This window comes from Protopterus annectens, chromosome 9.part0, assembly GCF_019279795.1.
Source record: "Protopterus annectens isolate FY-2018-M chromosome 9.part0, PAN1.0, whole genome shotgun sequence".
In the NCBI taxonomy this organism is placed as follows: Eukaryota; Metazoa; Chordata; order Ceratodontiformes; family Protopteridae; genus Protopterus; species Protopterus annectens.
This window is the reverse complement of record NC_056743.1, coordinates 601,960,526-601,973,322: the sequence shown is the minus strand read 5'-3', so window position 1 is coordinate 601,973,322 and position 12,797 is coordinate 601,960,526. Positions and strand designations below refer to the sequence as shown.

Genomic DNA, 12,797 nt, shown 5'->3' with positions numbered 1-12,797 from the left:
TGACATTGTGACAAATATCAGATAAGTGCTGGGAAATTCTTATCTTAAACCTATTTATTGTCTTAACCATGAAGTATGCTGGGCATTTAGAACATTTTGAGTAGTACACATTCATTTCTGAATTGTAGTGATATCTTTTTTTGTGTTTTTGAGAATGTCACAGGAAGATGTTCCGAAACTTTCAGTGGAATGCTTGTAAGAAATGGAGAACAAAAAGTGGGCCCTAAGTTTAGAAGAAAATGGTCCAGGGAAAGAATTGCTTGATTTAAAAGAGATGGATAGACATAGTAAGATTGATGAAAGACATAGATTACAGAAAGTCAAAAAGACCAAAAAGGTTAGAAGTGTGATTAAACAAAGGAACAAGGAACACAGTAATCAAGACTATTAACAGAAATTCATGTGGTATAACAGAAGTATGTAGGATATATTACTATGTAGTTAAATCAATAAATCTTACCACAAAAACACAACAGTAAGTGAAAGGAAGGAAAGAAATCAAATACGGTCATGGAAATATGGAAAAGAGAAAACTATACAGCAGTTAAGACAAGTGTCACTATTATGTAGAAAAAGGAAGAGGTCAAAGTGTGCATTATCAGATTAGACCATGGTCTAAAGTGCACTATTACAAGTAATCTGAAGATAGCATAGACAGAAATACTTAGAATATATGCAGGTAAATATAAAGGAAAAGTGCAGGATAAACTGTTTATGGCACAAAAAGTTTTGTAGAGAATTGGGAAACAAATAACATCAGAAAGAAGAAAGATATTTTTTTGAGAAATAGTTATGAAGACCCAGTGGAATACAACAAAGATGCTGAATGGATAGAAGCAAAAGAAACCCTAGGAAGTTCAGATATACAGGATATGAAATAGGATGAAGTAACTACCGAGAAATTAAAACAGAATTAAGAAAATCTCCTGATTGGAAAACCCCAGTCCCGGATGCAGTGCCTAATTTCTGGCTAAAAGTATTAACGTCTTTACACAAAGATTTATCTGTAAGAAAACTGTTTATATGTGCATCCCAAATTGGTTAACTGCAGAAAAGAAAGATACTGCTCCTCAACAATGAACCTGCAAGGTATTCCAAAAACTGTAGACCAATAACTTGCCTTCCAATGATGTATAAACTATATACAAGGAATTTATGCTGACAGTTAATAGTCATTTAGAAGAAATCTCAGTTGTGGCAATAGAACAAAAGGGTAACAAAAAAAGTCATATAGAACTTGATCATATGTTAGTAATAATGGAGAATTGTAAAAAGGGGCCGAGTCTAAGTATGGCATGGATAGATTAGCAAAAAGCATTTCACAGCATTCCACATTCATAGATAAGAGTGCTTACTTATGTATGCAACACACACCCTACATTGATCAATTACATTACAGTGACCATGACCATGGCAAAACACTTGGTAGCTAAGCCATGATAAAGGACACATGATAATTCCAGGGATAAAAATTCAAAGAGAGATGTTGCAGGGTTCACACTCTGTCACTGCTGCTCTTTTGTCTTGCCCTTAACCCATTAAGCTGCCTACTTAACAGATTAGGTCACAATGACAGTTTGGCTCTCAAAAAAACTACACATGTAAAGACTTCTTATTTTTTTGTGGATGATTTAAAACTGTATAGCTGATCAGATGACTAGCTGAAAGCAACTGCAAGTGGTTGAAACTTTCTCGATGATAGAATATCATTTGGTTTTGATAAATGAACAAAAGCAACAGTAAAAGCAGGAAAGCTTTAGCATCAAGGAAACACCAGTCTAAGACAGGAGTGTGATAAAAGGAACGTGAGCAGGAGACGTATGAATATTTGGAAATTGAAGTATCAACAATGAAACATGAACAAATGTGAACAAAACTCACTAAGGAATGTTTTACAAGACTAAAATTAATACTGAAAACAGCTATGACATCTAGGAGCAAAGTCCAAGCTGTAAACCAATTTGCTCTTTCTGTTCTAACTTGCAGTTTTGGGGTGATTGGCCCCAAAAGATATTGGATCAGTTGGACAGGAAAACAAGAAAAATGCTTCTTGCATATCAAATGTATAAAAAATCAGTATATACCAAGATTATATATTCCTCATTCTGAAGGAGCGATGGACCTCCTCAAAACTGATTACATGTATAGATCTTCAGTCGTAGGATGTTATACGTATCTGCTGACTTCACCAGATCCAAAAGATTGTGTAAGTTTTAAAACGTAGAGAATAAGTTTAAGTTGACTTACCTGCTTAGTTTAGCCGAAGCACATCGGTGTCAAGTGGGAATAGAAATAAAACTAGAAGTAGACAAAAATCAAGCAGCAATTAAATGTGCCAAGAAACTCGAAGAATATAAGAAGGGTCAGATGAGAAAGCAGTTAATGTGGAAAGGCATAAATATAGTCGCAAGTACAGAAAACTCTTGGAACAAACTCATGTCAGTCAGGATCTGACACTGGAATTGTTAAGGAGAGGAGGTGAGTTTAAACCAAAAGATGAAAGGTTAATGTTGGCGGCGCGGAATATTGGACTACGTACACTTAGGTTTACAAAGTCCATTGAACATGTGGGAGGAACAGACAAATGCAGGTTCTGTAAAACAGAAGTGGAAACAGTTGTACATCTTGCTGCTGAGTGTGATTATTATGCATTTCAGTATACCTAGGCCCTCTGCTATTATGTGACAAGACTATTGCTCTGGGGATTCTGCAAACATTACAATATTGAACTAGCTGAGAAGCACTGGAAACATGAGCTATAAAGCATTTTAGACAATGGTGACATTTATATCACATGGGATCACTCATTACCAACAGTTCAAAAAACAGATGTGAGAAAACCATATATAATAGTCAATGAAAAGAAGACAAAAGTAGCATTGATCACTGAAATTGCGTCATCCAGTGATTCGTGTCTTACATAGAGAGAGACACGTAGTCATACAATACCAGAATTTGCAGACAGAAATAAGGGAAATGCAGAAGGGATACCCAGACAGTCCCAATAGTAGTAGGAGCAATATGTCTCATAAACAAGAATTTACAGTTGTATTTAGATAAGCTGCCGATAGATTTAACTCCTTATGACTTGTAGAAGGACTCAATTCTGCACACATTGTAGATGCTGCAAAGAGCACTTCTGGCTAACATCAAAGATTGAAACAATACTAATTTCACAAACTTTAATCGTACTTTGACCTGGACATGGAATCCATTCCCATCATTGTATTAAAAATCTGAAAGACTTGGACAAATTAAACTGGCAGTGAAAGATTTTAGTACAAGGTCATTAGTAACACACTCACTCACTCGTGTATGCGTAACTAAGCAGGTATCATTTCTTAGGAGAATGTATAGCACTGAGTAGAGAGCTAGGGCTTTTAGCCTGTCTGAGTATCCCAGGGTAAAAAGACCCAATATATTTTTGGTAAGGAAATGAGGTCTGTTGAGTTGATTCAAGTGCTTAGTAAGGTACAGTCTCAAATGAGGTTTTATATTTTGTAATACTCAAGGGAGGAGAAAAGTAAGAGAGATCCTGCAGAAGGTTATGTTTGAGATAGAAAAATGTTCTAATGATGACTGAGATGTGTTGGTCAAAGTAATGTTTATTAGCATAAGCCTGTAAACTCTGCAATGAAAAAAGCAACGGATGGGGGAAAATCACTGCACCCTGCATAACTAGACCTTGCTAAGGCATTTGACACCATCGCACACTGGCATCATAGATGGGCTCTTCATCTAAATGTCAATTCATGCGTCACTCACTGGATTGCAAATTGGTTCACAAATAGAACCTAGAAAGTTAGAATGGTTGTGATGGGTGGTTACATGTCCTCCAAAAGATCTGTCCCTTGTGTTGTACCCAAGAGTTCAGTCCTTGGGCCATTCCTGATTGGTATTTACTGTTTTAATGGTTTATGGCTTACCAAGTTTACAGATGACTGCAAAGTTGTTGCCATCTTAAACTCCCCATAACGTGCCAATATACTACTGGATTGCCTGCCCTAAACAAATAGTTGGTGTCAAAACCATGCACTGTAAATTCCAAGAAGTGTATAATTGTATCCTTTGGCAAATTGGTTCCCCTTATAATTTTCTCTTTGACAGTATACCCCCTGAAAACTGATACTGTGTAGGTAGGGATCTAGGATCATATGTGGATAATGAAATGTCCTTTGATTGCAACTTACCCCCTGTTGTAAGGAAGCCGTTTTTCCTTGCAGAGTTTATATCTAAAGATTGCACCCATATCCAGGGATGTAATTTTCTAAACACTTGCTACAACTGGAATGATGGTGCATTTTCAGTAAAAACAATCAAGGCCCTAGATCATAAAAAAACAATGCAGACTATCTTAAACATTTGTCCCTCTTTTTGTATTTTACAGACTACTGAGGTGACCTCTGCATTGTGAAGAGAACTTCAATAGACTTTACTCTGTCAGACTTATTACACATTCATAAGTCCGAAGGTGGTATAAACACCCACTCAACAGATCTCAAACTCTGCTGCAAAATAAACCATTTTGGTGGGTTAGGTTTGTAACACAGAATGACACTTCTGAGGAACCATCTTCCATTCCATAAAAAGCAAAGTACTACTCTTACTCAAGTCCGTTCCAATTTAGACATACAGATAACTGCAAATTCATCCACTGGTTTTGCACCCATATTCTTCATGAATAGGAGAACATGTAAATATCCCAACATATCCTTGCTTGTTTAATGTCTGTGTTGTTAGTATCTAGAATGTAAGGGCTAAAAACTACCATAGGAATGCAAGGCCAGGCTTCTTCAGCTTTTCACAAATCAGTAGCCTACTAAGTGTCTATGAACCTAGAGTTATCTGTATATTGGTGGTGGTTCTCCTTAAGGACTTGGAGCCAAAATTCTACTTCCTCGTTATCTTTTAGACTTCTCTGTTTCATCATCCATTTCCTTTTTGAAGTTTAACCTTCTGCTTATGTTAAGTATGTAAGCCTTAACTGTCCAGCTCTAAATTATCCCTTCAAATTAGGTAATCCTTAATCATCTTTTTTCTATGGGGAGGATCATCTTATCCCACTTAACTCTTGCCCTCTTCCCATCTCAAATTCCATCAACACTTTATCATCCTCAATTTCTCTTGTGGTTGATAAAAGTATTCCAGACTTGTATGTAAAACTAAAGGGATTAAAACATTTTCATTGGTTGTCTTACTATTCGTATTATCCATAATTAAGAGGTTCCAGTTTCTCAGTTTTTGAGTTCTTTTGTTTAGTCTCTTCCCCACATATCTGTAGATGCCATAACAGAATCCTTTTTAATTCACACTATTTCATCTTACAATGTCCCTGCAGATATGGATATTGCTGAACCAAATCATGTGTGGGTACACGGTTAACTGCTGTAGCCTTTTTTTGAGGTATAAAGTTAATGAAGCTAAAACAGTCTTGAAACTTTCAAAAAATGTTCTGCAACACCAAGATGTCCTTTTCTGCAACTTTTAACTACAATTTAATATCCGTAAATAGTTAACTTTTCTTTTTTTTTTCAAAAATATTTTTATTCATTTTATAACACAATAACTTGACAGTATAGTAACAAGAAAAAACAAACTATGTACAATGTCCATAACTAAAAAAAGCAATGTACATAGAAGAGCACTTAATATTTCTTTAACAGATTAGACAATTTTGTCCAAGCAATTAAATGATGAGTTGTGTTGTTAGTCCTTGCTTTTATAGTAACAATATAATTTTTACAAATATATTTCACAAGATGAATAAACTCAACTTTAAAGACAGGAGTAGATTGGGATTTCCAATTTTTAGTAACCACATTTTCCTTGCTATAGAGAGGATAATCCATAGTAAAAATGTTTGGTTTTTAGGAATGACTTCAGGACAGACCTCCCAACTGTCCCAAATTGCTCTGTTTTTACCGAGTTTTGGGGTCCAAATGATGGGGTTTCTGAGTGGTACCCCTTCATTTCTGATTTATTTCCACTGTCTTTTTGCATTTCACTCTATTTCAGCTGACTTCATCACATGTGCGATGACGTCAGCATTGTCGGTGCTACCAGCCTATCGGAATTGAGCTCTGCACACATTTTTGGCTGGCGCTCAAGAGCTGTTCAGATGCTGCAAGCAGGAACAGTTAGGATCCGATTCCGGTCACAATGAAGAACTTCATTTTGGAGATTATGGTAGGAACAGTTGGGATCTGGCTGTTTAACGGCGTTTATGGTTTGGGAAATACACATGCGGCAGAGCAGCATGGTAAGTAAGGAGTGTGTGTGTGTGTGTGTGTGTGTGTGTGTGTGTGTGTGTGTGTGTGTGTGTGTGTGTGTGGTGAAGCAAAACACTTCCATAATTCTTAAAATTTGCAAGAAACCTTTGATTTGTTGTACATAACTAAAACACAATTCCTTTGAAATTGCTTGGAATTTACCAACTAAGACTGCGGTGGTGGTGCTGTGGTAGCGTTGTCGCCTCACAGACGTTGCCCGTTTGATTCTCAGAGCGTCTTCTGTGTGGCGACATGCGTGAATGGGCGTTCCTTCGTTGAAGGTTGTGTGTTAGGCCCGGCAAGCCAGCACGTAAAAATCTACTGCCAATCATTAGCGGACCGGAGTTCCGCTGTGGCGACCCCTAACCGGGAAAAGCCGAAAGACACAAACAAGCACAGCAGCTCTCTGTGATAGTATTTTATTCAGACATCAGACTTGGACGTTACCTTCTTTGGATGTTTGCAGTGCTACTAAAAACTAAATACGGTCACATTTGCCACACACTTGAATGGACCACACTCAGATGGAAGATTATAACTTTGAGGCTGCCGTTGTCCGAGGACTACCTTTACATATCTATTTTTTTGAGCTATGATTTTGCTGAAGTAGACCATAATGTATATAATATACACTCCACAAGGATGACATACTCTGTAAGGCAGGTAGTATGTCAGAATACATTTTGTGTGGTAGTACTGTATGCTGTGTCACCTGGTGCAATATTGCCCACCCACGATATCACACCAATTATTGTACAGTGCAATGTTTGCCTTAAAGCTTTGTACCACACAAAACTGTTGCATATTTCTTTAGTGATTTATCTGACTCTGCAAATGTGTATGCAGTATTACTTCATGATGTAGTGTCATGAGATACTTTGTGTAAAATCTTTTGAGTGGAGGTGTTTCTTTGTGAAAAGATGGTATTGCATTACAAAAGGCCAGTACTAGTGATGCATTGATTTTAACATCATGTAACATATTAGTGCAGATGTTTTGCACACAGGTGCTGCATGCTATGATGTTTTATTGATACTGCCTTCTCAGCGGCTGATGAGACCAATGAAAAGTCTAGACCTTCAACCCTGTTGGTAGAAAAAGATTGAAACAAGTATTGTGCTTCACACAAGTCCGACTCAAAAACCTGCACTGATATCAGTGTTCTTCTTGAAGCCAGTATCACAAGCAATTAGTAATATTGGGTTTGAGTCTCAAATGAGAGCTTATATTATCCTTTCAATTCTATAATTTGAACAGTGTCAAACTAGAAGGCTTTCTGTGCATGTGTGTGTGTGTGTGTGTGTGTGTGTGTGTGTGTGTGTGTACACCTTGGGTATAGAGTAAAAAGAGCCTAATGTCCCTAGCCGCCACCACTTGTGAATTTCTGCCATATTTTTCATCTGGTCCTCATAAGATCTGTGGTTTTCAGCATGTTTGTAACAAATCACTGAAGGTTGAGTGACGGGCATTTGAATTTCAGACTTCATATTCTTCAGAAAATAAATGGTAACAAAACCTTTTATTTTAGCAATTTTCTTACTTAAAAAGATCAGTATTTGAAATGTGTCCCTATTTTGGGGCTATATTCCCCCTTATTGGCTTTGTCCAGGTTTGAGTTGACACCTATGGTGAGAACTGAATTCACTAAATGATAGTCATTTAAGAAGTTTCAATCTTCCTATCTTTCAGGAAACAAACTGCAGATTTGGCATAGTGGTATACATTGCACTGACTGTAGTGCACAGGGTGCTGGGTTCAATACTTGCCAGTGAAATGCATGGTGGTAACATGATGGCATTTCATTCTAGCAACTTTCAAGAATTACACAAGCAATGTTTAAACTGTGTCCCTGGTTTTTGGCCTTTTGCCCCCACCCCCCCCCAAAAAAAAAAAAAAAAAAAAAAAAAAACGTACATTGAAAATAAGTGCAAGAAGCTGTGCAAGATGCCTATGGCTTACACTACTGTCATTCTATTTTAATATATATATATATATATATATATATATATATATATATATATATATATATATATATATATAGTGTGTGTGTGTAAAGTAGACTTTTATGATGGGAATGTTCTGAATTGGGCTGTTTTTTCATTATTAGTTCATGCATTTTGTTTCATTGTCTACTGGAAAAATGTTCAAACAAATTTAAAATGCACTTTTCTATCTAACAAGTGTGCTGTATTATACAAGGAATATAATTTAATAAAGTCAGGAAGGTGTATCAAAGGACACATGTATGTTTCTTGTTTTGTGTGCAAGGGGCCAATGATTTGAAAACAGCCCAAAGATAATCTTTATCCACCACTGGCCAGATCCATTTTCTTTGGATGTGGTGTGGGTTTCAATGCTGTTTTAATGAATGTGAGTTTCAAGGGCAGAGCAGTTTTAATGCCAAGTCTATTTCCATTGTGAGACAGTATGGCTTGCAGTATGCACACATTAGTGTTTATGGTAAATGGGGTGAAATAGCCAGGTAATGGGACATTGGAATGGCTGCAGGGGGACTCTGGTGCCATATTTACGTTGTTTGTTCTTCAGTTTGTGTTTGAAAGTTGGTATCCCACAATTCCATCGAAGTGGGCAGGGTTACAAAGAATAAGGGAGTTTGAATTTATACAGTTGTCATTCCATAGAGCTTTACAAAGATATTTAAAGTCTAACCAAAATGGGGAAATTATTTTGCAATTAACCATATGTATCCAGGGTGTCCACATCTCCAGCATTTCATTTCAACTTTCTTGTATATTATTGCTAGTCTACGTGGGGTGAAAAAACATGTATGTAAAAATGTCCATGTGTATACATGCCAGAACAAGGAGGATGTGGATTCTTTCACCAACTGTAAACAAAGTTTATCTTTTTCTGAGTGTACTTGTCTATTAACTTCACTTGAATAATTCCAAAACGAAACTTCTGTTTTGCTAAAATCATTTGAGAATTTTATAAATAACAGATGTGTATGAAGTGTTCTTGGATGAGCTATGAATAACTGTTGAGATAAACTTCAAGATTGTTACTCTTATTGTATGCCTTTAATGAGGGTATGAGCTTAATATGTATAAAACCCTTACAAGTTTGGATGTCCAGCTAATTGCAATTGTGCATACTATATCTGCTGATCAAATAGTCTGCAGAACCTATTTTACTAACTGAGAGAAATTGATTCCAATACAGTAGGTCACCCTTCTTAAATTCTAACATTTTCTGAGTATCAAAATATATCAAACATTTATTTGTGTAAGCAATATAAAACATAATTATTAATACATTAACTGATTAGAAAACATAAGCTTTTTAAATAGCAATATTTGGTTTATAAGAGGTGTGAGAACAAGTTTTGACCTTTCACTTTGAATATATGTTTTGAAAATCCATGTTAAGATGTTTGTATGTATTTGAGTATATGGTTCAAGCGATGTCCTATTACTATTTAGAAGTAGGGTTTCATGTATTGATTTCCAATATGATGTATAAGAAGTATTATTCCAAAGCAACACTATGTTAATAAATGCAGAATTTAAATAAATATCAATATTTGGAAACCCTGTACCACCTCCATCTCAGCTTGTGGTGCGTCAGAGAAGAGACATTCTTGTTTTTTTTTTTTTTTTTTTTTTTTTGGGGGATACCAAAGGAAGTTGAGTAATAAGTTATTAATTTTTGGTTTAATTTTGACAGGTGGGGGAATTATCAGAGCTTGGCCAATAAGCAAGATTAAGATTTTTAGGTAACAGTATCATTTTCATTAAAGTTAGTCTGTCTTCAAATGTGAAGAGTCAATCAGTTGGACTAGTAATTGAGTTTACAAGTTGTTGATAATTAGGCGCGAGTGCTTTTTAATAATTAGATTCAATAATGATGCCTAGATATTTAATGTGCGTGTCCTCCCAGTCTCTCTTTTTGATCTAAGTTTCATACTAACATTTTTATTCACTAGGAGTGCCTGAGTTTTGTTGTGATTGAATTTTAGACCAGAGGTGTTTGCAGAGAAGTCTAGATTATGTAATAGATTATCTATTGAGTTTTCAGTATCATTAGAAGTTATTAGTAGGTCATCAGCAAACAGTTGTATTTTGGGGGGATAATTTGTCTGGCATTTTATATCTTTAATGTTGTCATTATTTCTAACATAATTTGCAAGAGGCTTTCTTTAATAGCCAGGGCAAAGATTAATGGCGAGAGGGAGCACCCCTCTTTTAGTACCTCTTAATATTTTGAATGGGCTCGATAGATAAGATCAAATATATTTCATATATATATATATATTTTTTTTTAAATTAATCCTAGAAAGTTTAGGAAGAAATTGTGTTTTTGCAGAGCTTTAAACAGATATGGTCAACGAAGGGAGTCGAAAACTTTATATATCAAGACTTAATATACAAAGCTTATATTTTTCTTGTTTGCTAAGTCTGTTAAGGACAGTAATCTAATTACATTGTCTTGTACCTTTCCATTTTTTATAAACCCTGTTTGGTCTTCATGAATTAATATTGAAAGAGCATTATTTAATCTGTCTGCTAAGATAGACATGAATATTTTGTAATCAGTGTTGAGCAAAGAAATTTGCCTGTATGATGTGCAAAGGTTGAGCTCTTTATTTGGTTTTAAGATGGGAGAGATTATAGAATATTTCCATGAGGGAAGGATGTTTGCTGTAGTTTTAACTTCTTGGAATGCATTGAGTAAGATTTTTCAATATGTTATCAGGTAAGAGTTTGTAAAATTCCAGAATTAGACCATCCAGCCCTGGTGCCTTTTTTGTCTTAAGATTTTTTATTCATTCCTTTAATTTTTTTAAAGGAAAATGGTTTGTCTGTGTTATTAATATTGTGTTTGGATAGCTTCTTTTGAATATTGTTAGCAAGAAAGTTGCCTGTACTTTTATCACTTGTAGATGAGTAATTATTATTGATATTCATGTAATGGTTTTTAAAACGATATTTTTTTAGATCTGTAACTTTGATAGTCTGATTATTTCTAGTGTATGTTGTTTGTTTTATATGGCTTTTTTCATTTAAATATTTAGATCTAATCACAATCCTGTGCATACTCTTGGAATTAATTGAGTAGGGTTGTAATCTGATTTTTTCCTGATTTATTGAGATTTTATGCTGTTGATATACTGATATTCCTTGTTCAGTTTACATATGTCAGCTAATGCAGATTTGTCATTTGATGCTTTTATTTATGTACCAACTTTTGATTTTAACATGCAAGACTACTTTTAAAATGTCCCATAGGATAATATCTGAAACCTTTCCATTTATTATTGACTTCTGGGTAAAGCTTTATTTTATCTAGAAACCATTCTTTAAATCCTTGTACTGTTTCTAGATAAGCAGAAGTTTAAGGGGTCAGTATTAAGTGTCACATTGCAGGTGACAGTGTTGTGATCAGACATAGGACATGATGTCTGCATTACATCATCAGTTTTGGCCAGTAAAGAACTGGTTGCAAAGACTTTGTGTGCCGAATCTGTAAGAGTAGTGAGAATACTTCAGGGGGTTAATATTTTTATACCGTCACTTGTCAGTTTGGTTTCTGTCTTTTATGTTGTTCAAGTGCTTGGCAACAGACGACATCTTGAAGGGCTTAGAGTTTGTGGTATAAGTGGAGGACAAGATAGAATAAAAATCACCCGCTAATAGTAACTAACTTTTAGACTTCAATTTTATAGTGTCTAAATGTTTTTTCCACAGTTTTAGTCCCAAAACCCTGTGTCCAGTAGGTGTTTGCAAAAAAAAAAGTTATATACTCACCATAACGTTGCATGTTTGTTGTCCAGCATCTCGTCTTGCTGGTTGAGTTCGGAGCTGAGACTCTGCTCCAACTCTGCCTATACTAAAGCTCGAGAGCTTCTACTGGCTCAAGGCTGAGTCCTATCCCATGGTGCTTAGCGTCTGTTCCCCAGATCTCGTTTGAGAGAGAAAGGTTCCTATGATATATTCAGTATCCAAAAGGATAATATCTGAAACATTTTGTCATAAAAATTAACAAGAAAGGGCAAGAAGGGAGTCGGACCATATATGCCAGTTTCTGAGAAATTTCCTTTAGATTCTCCAGGAGGGGGATGGCTGGGAGGGACGCAAGACTGAAGGCAAGATACTGGACAGCAAACGTGGAACGTTATGGTGCGTATATAACTTAGTTATGTTGTCCCATCTCGCTTTCATTCTTGCTGGTTGGGGCAGAGTCCCCAGCACCACCTTCTTGGGTGGCTCAAGGGAATAAACTGTTCAGGACAGTGGAACCAAAGGATGCCCTGTTCCGGGAGGCCACATCTACTTTGTAATGAGTAATGAAGGTATGGGGGTTAACCCATGTAGCAGCAGCACAAATTGAATCCAATGGAAGTCTGGATTGAAAGGCAATGAAGGTAGATACCGCTCTATTTAAATGTCCTTTGATTTTCCCTGGTGATTCTTTACTGTAGGAATCATAGACATAGGTGATGGTCTCAGTAATCCATTTGGACAAGGTAACTTTTGAGATTGCAAAACCTTTTTTATTTTCGGAATA

General features: G+C 35.9%; 1 protein-coding gene across 1 annotated transcript in view; it reads left to right on the top strand.

Annotated features, from left to right (window-relative positions):
- Positions 1–12,797, top strand: part of DOCK5 (dedicator of cytokinesis 5) — a gene marked incomplete in the record, with an annotated part of 3,482,443 nt that overhangs the window by 970,667 nt on the left and 2,498,979 nt on the right.